At 42.9% G+C, this 5,930-nt stretch overlaps 1 protein-coding gene and 1 long non-coding RNA gene across 4 annotated transcripts in view; one reads left to right on the top strand and one right to left on the bottom strand.

Annotated features, from left to right (window-relative positions):
- The window catches only part of Kcnk2 (potassium two pore domain channel subfamily K member 2), a 200,359-nt gene that overhangs the window by 174,426 nt on the left and 20,003 nt on the right, over positions 1-5,930 (bottom strand). The gene's annotated exons all lie outside the window — the stretch shown is intronic.
- LOC116068627 overlaps positions 1,321-5,930 on the top strand; it is a 52,092-nt gene continuing 47,482 nt past the window's right edge. The window contains exon 1 of one of the 3 annotated variants that reach the window (XR_004109641.1): positions 1,321-1,727. This is a non-coding gene — a long non-coding RNA (uncharacterized LOC116068627). The remainder of the gene's footprint in view (positions 1,728-5,930) is intronic. The other 2 variants (XR_004109640.1, XR_004109642.1) reach the window with 2 other exon arrangements.

Below are 5,930 nucleotides of genomic sequence, written 5' to 3' on the forward strand. Positions count from 1 at the left end.
GGAGGGGGAGAAGGAAGGGGGAGTTGGAGAAATGAGGAGCTGGGGGAGGGGGAGCTAGGAGAGGAGGGATGGGGAAAGGAGAAGCTGGAGGAGGGGGAGCTAGGGGAAGGGGCTGCAGGAGGGAGAAATGGGGGAGGGGAGTTGGGGGCGGGGAAACTCGGGGAGAGGGAGCTGGGAAAGGAGGACTGGGGGAGGGTAAATCAAAGCTAGCCCAGTAGGGAAACTAGCCACTTGAAGGTCTTTATATTTTCTAAAATTTACAAATGTCTTTTATGTAAATAGTGTATCATTACCTTAATATTAATTCATAAAGTTTATATTTCTAAATATTATAATGTAAAAACAGGACCTCATGCTTGATCTTTATAAAATTGATCCAGACTGTAGACTCAAAAATCTTGTCTAAATGGGCTATGGTCACAGTTTAACAAAACCTGCATTTGTTTATCCAGAGGGCAGTCTTCTCCTCACCGTGCTACATAGAACCATTTGTCCATGAGATTTTAAAGTGTAAACCAGAAAGATCAGATGAATCACTTATATCAGAAAATAAAGTCTCTCGATGCTCCATTAATGTAACACCTGAAAATATTAAACTAATATTGCATTAAAATTTAAATGTCTGAACATACAATATGTGTGTCTGTATTTCACTCTCTAAAGTTTCTGTACTATGACACATGCTCTTTTCAAAAAATATTTACTTACTCTTATTTTATGTGTATGACTGTTTGCCTGAGTGTGTGCGTGTATACGTGTGTGTGTGTATGTGTGTGTGTGTGTGTATGTGTGTGTGTATGTGTGTGTGTATGTGTGTGTGTATGTGTGTGTATGTGTGTGTATGTGTGTATGTGTGTGTATGTGTGTGTATGTGTGTGTGTATGTGTGTGTATGTGTGTATGTATGTGTGTATGTGTGTGTATGTGTGTGTATGTGTTTGTATGTATGTGTATGTGTGTGTATGTGTGTGTGTATGTGTGTGTGTATGTGTGTGTATGTGTGTGTATGTGCGTGTGTATGTGTGTGTGTATGTGTGTGTGTATGTGTGTGTGTGTGTATGTGTGTGTGTGTGTGTGTAGCACATATGCACCTGGTACCCATGGGGCCAGAAGAGGGCACCTGATCTCCTGGAACTGGAGTTACAGGAGACAGTACTGAGGTGTTGTGCGAGTGCTGGGGACTGACTTCAGAATTTCCTCTGTAAGAGTAGCAAGCGCTCTTCCTGCTGAGCCTTTTCTCCAGCCCTAATACACGCTTTTTCATGCCTTGGTTCATCAGACTACATTCCCTATACCGTAAGCATTCATTGATAGACATTCATTGTCACTACAGAGGAAAGCTCTAGCAGGCTCCAATTTATAGCCATAAATATAGACCTGGATTGACAAATAGGAGGTTAGCTTAATATTTATAAATTATGCTTCTATTGTAATCAATTCATGCTGAGCAAGACTTCTCCACGATTCCACGATTGCTTGATTATCAAATGTGTACTTCCATTTCACGGGGAGCTGGAGAATTCCACAGGGTACATTCTAGAGTTGCTTTTACATCATAATGAATGTCTGTGTTTTGTTAGAAGCAAGTCCTTCAACAGAGTAATTACTACCAAGTGGCTGTCCGTCAGGAGACAGATCTACAGTGTGTACACACCAGCACTCCGACAGAAGCGTGCATTCAACCACAGGGAAAAACTAGGGCAACGGAACAGAAATTCTAATTTCTAGGTAAGAGCCCCGCAGAACTATTGTGAACACACAGATCACTTTGAATACCTGTCCAAGGAAAGGTTCTGGTTTGTTTTGTTTTGTTTTGTTTTGTTTGTTTGTTTGTTTTTTGTTTAATTCACAGCCAAACTATATAAGGTCAAAAATGAGGGTATTCAGAAAGGGTCCAAGGACAGACCGTTCAGGTGCAGTTGACTAAACTGAGGAAGATTAAAAAACGTATAATGTGAGCTATTTTACTACTCATTTAGTAAACATTGTAGCCACTCATGTCCTTTGAAAGTCTGTATCTCCTGCCTTTCTCAAGGCAACGCCTGCAAGACTGCTTGCTGTCTCTGATGCTTAGGCTGCAACTGAAAATTGGAGCATTCAGGTTAGGGATCCCAACCCTTCCTCATCCCACACAGAGACCTGAGAATGATCCAAAGGCCCAGGCAGATAACGCTTCCCATTCAGCACTGGCTTTTGTATAAGACCAGTAAGGCTGTTTTACTGATGGAAAAATGTTACAACCTCCATGTTTAGCCCATCCCAAATTTGAATGTAATGTCACCTTTTAGAAAGAAATTCTTGATGGTGGGGTGATGGCTCAGTAGGTAAAGTGTGTGGTTGTAGCCATGAGGACTGGGCTTCGGATCCGAGGACCCAAAGCTGGCTGAGCATGGCAGCTCACCTGGCATCCTGCTTATGAGAAAGTCAGAGAGAAGGAACGCTAGGAACGTGTGCGCATCCATCCATACACACACACACACACACACACACACACACACACATGAACGCACACACGCACACACACTCGCATGGCAACCCACCTGGCATCCTAGTATAAGAAAGTCAGAGAGTAGGAATGCTAGGAACGTGTGCACATCTGTCCATATACACACACAAATGTAGTTTGTGCCCCACATGGGAACACATGCACACAACATACAAACAAACAGAAGTTCTCATCCATTTATAAGAAACATGCATATAAATATGTACACCACACACACACACACACACACACACACACACTCCTTACACAAATATCAACTAACGCAACAACACAATGACTAATTTGGATTCCAAATTACTGCCTGATTTTCATATCTTTCCATAAAATTGCATTTGTTTCTAGTCCTCTTCTTTCAAGGTTTAATTTTTGACTTTATGACAATCCATGGTAATTGATTAATCAATTAATTAAATCAACTTATCAGTTATCTCATCAACTAATCCTTGATGGTTGGCTTTAAACAGCAACTTACCTCAACTTAAGACTAACCTGACCAATGAACATCCATTGAGGAATTGTCTTGATTGCCTTAATTTATGTGTGAAGATCCACCCCAAATGTAGGTAGCACCTTCTAATGGAGGCTCAGAAAAAAAGTGATACTGTAGCTGAAAGACTATTTGCCTTGGGCTGGCTGGTCAATGTCTGTCTTGTCTGTCTCTCTGTCTCCTCTCTGCCTCTCTGTCTCTCTGTCTCTCTCTCTCTCTCTCTCTCCCTCTCTCTCTTTCTCTCTCTCTCTCTCTCTCTCTCTTTCCTTCTTTACCCTTTATCCTCCACCTCCTCCAAGCAACCATGAGGTAAGTGGACCTCCTATCTGCCTGCGCGTATCCCGATGCTACCATAGGTCCAAAGTGTTGGGCCAAAGCAATGATGGTCTAAAACCATGAGGCAAGATGTACTTTTTCTCCTTCCAAGTTGTTTTTTCTGGGGATTTGGTCATATCTTTGCAGCGCTGAGTAGCGCAGCGCCAAGTAGCACAGCACCTTGTAGGCAATGGCGAAGCTCTACTGTGGAACCCTCTCCCTGGACAACAGTACAGTCACCCAAGTAAAACTCACAGAACTGCCGTTCGGCCTGGAAGCTTCCATGAGGGACATCCAAAAGATGCCACTGCCTGTCTTGGCTGGAGGGGCTCCCACCTGGTCAGATACTAACTTGTTAAACATGAGTATCTTCTGGTTAAAATCAGGTGAGGAATATGATGTGGTTGGGAAAGCTTAGAGACCAATCAAGGCACAAAATGACACTCTTGTGGCATCAGTGTGTTAGCGGCTGACGCAAATGAGTCCAGATGAGATGCCGTGTCCCCATAGACAGTGCTGAAACAAAACTCCTAATGGTTGCTTTATGTCCCATTCTCCTTTAGGCAAAAACACCCAGCGCTTTTTTATTTCATCAACGTTATCTGCCCAACCCAATTTCTACCCAAACTGAAGTCTTATTCTCTTCCCTTGAAAGCATAATTGTTCCCATGGCAACAACAAAAGATGCAAGAGGCTTCTCTGTGGCTGGTGAAATGATCATAACATATTGATAAAGCATCAGCAGATATCATTTCCATAATAATCGCCGTGACGGGGAGAGAAAGAAGAGGGAGAGGAAGCAGATGTGTTTGGAATAAGACGTTTCTCAGCATTTTCTGTGTTGCTTTTAAAGAGGGTCACAATGATGGCTGCAGATGGTCCTACTTTGGGGCTAGTAACTGTTGCCAGCAACCATTGCTTTGAGCCAAGGATCTCTTGCATTAGGGAATGGGCCAATTGATTTGTTTTCTGTCTTTCCAAAAATTACTGGAGACAAATGAGATGTAATAGAGTAAATGACCCCAGAGCTTATCTGCAACATTACAAAGCATAAAGCATAAAGTTGAGCCCTGTCATAGCAGGGGTTATCTCCTTGACATTGCCACTTGTACCCATGTCCTGTTCTTACTGCGACCATTCATCCTGGAGGACTGGGGGCTTCAGTGCAGCAGGCAAGACAAGTGAGGGAGACAGAAGTGAGCGTAGGGACCTCCACTTCCTGGGGCCCATAAGCTCAGAGGACAGCACTGTCAAGCCCAGGGCAAGGAACTGAATGAGAAGGAGTCTAGGGAATTCTGGCTTCCAACATGCTTAGATACCCTGAGTGTGGTCAGTGGGTCTGTAATGTCGCTACAGGAATACATGGTCGCTCAAAAGATCCAAGGAGATGAGCAGACAGAGTGCACATAAGACGACTGTGGAGCCGGGAATCCCCTCCTCGCATTGTAGAAGAAGAAAGAAAAATCTATATCCCTGAGCACACAGTTACCTTCTAGCACCTTGACAGGTAAACAGACAGACAGACAGACAGACAGACAGACAGATAGATAGATAAACAGGCAGACAAAAGAAAAAGAAAAAACAAAGTCATTATCAGAAATAGAGATCACTTCAGATTGTACAAGTAGCAAAAATATAGCAAGGGCATGTTTTTATGTCAATAATTTAGTGGCTTAGATGAAACTGACAAATTCCCTAAATAAAGTGGATTATTAAAACTAGCATGGAAATAGTGTACCTTCATAACAACCACATCACTATGCCCACTGTGTTAGTATATTAACATTAGCTGTCCCACGGCTAATGCTGCGGGTCATAATTTCCCATATACAGAACGAGTTAAGCTCAGATAACAAGATAGTTGACGGAGTTTAGCAAACATATAAATAAGAGAAAATGATGAAAGAGGAACTGTTTTCGTCTAGGGTCAGGGTGATGTCTCAGTCAGTAAGGGGTTTGCCACAAGCATGAGGACCTGAGTTCAGCTCACCAAATACACACAAAGCCAGGTATGCTAGCCTATGCCCACATAAAGCCAGGTATGCTAGCCTACGCCCACACAAAGCCAGGTATGCTAGCATATGCCTATAATCCCAGCTCCAGGGCATCAGAGACACAAACATCCATGGGGCTTACTGGCCAGCCAGGCTAAATGACTCAATAAACTCCTGGATTAATGAAAGACTCAGTCTCTGAAAAATAACTGATAAAGACATGTGATAGGATGTGACCTCTTGCCTATATGTTCACACACACACACACACACTCTCAGACATTCATACACACTGATATACACACTCACTGAGATACACAGAAACTCACACACTCACATACACAGCGACACATACAGACTCATACACACTCATTACACCCTCACACACACACTCAGACACACATACTCAGATATACACATTGATACATACATACACAGACACTCACACACAGACACTCTCATGAACACACTCACACACACACACTGATACACACACACAGACATAGACACTCACATACACATTCACACACACACTCAGATACACACAGACACTCACACACAGAGATACTCATATACACACAGACTCACATACACTCAGATACACACACAGACACTAACACACTCAGATAA

Source organism: Mastomys coucha, unplaced genomic scaffold (genome assembly GCF_008632895.1).
Source record: "Mastomys coucha isolate ucsf_1 unplaced genomic scaffold, UCSF_Mcou_1 pScaffold1, whole genome shotgun sequence".
Classification (NCBI taxonomy): Eukaryota; Metazoa; Chordata; class Mammalia; order Rodentia; family Muridae; genus Mastomys; species Mastomys coucha.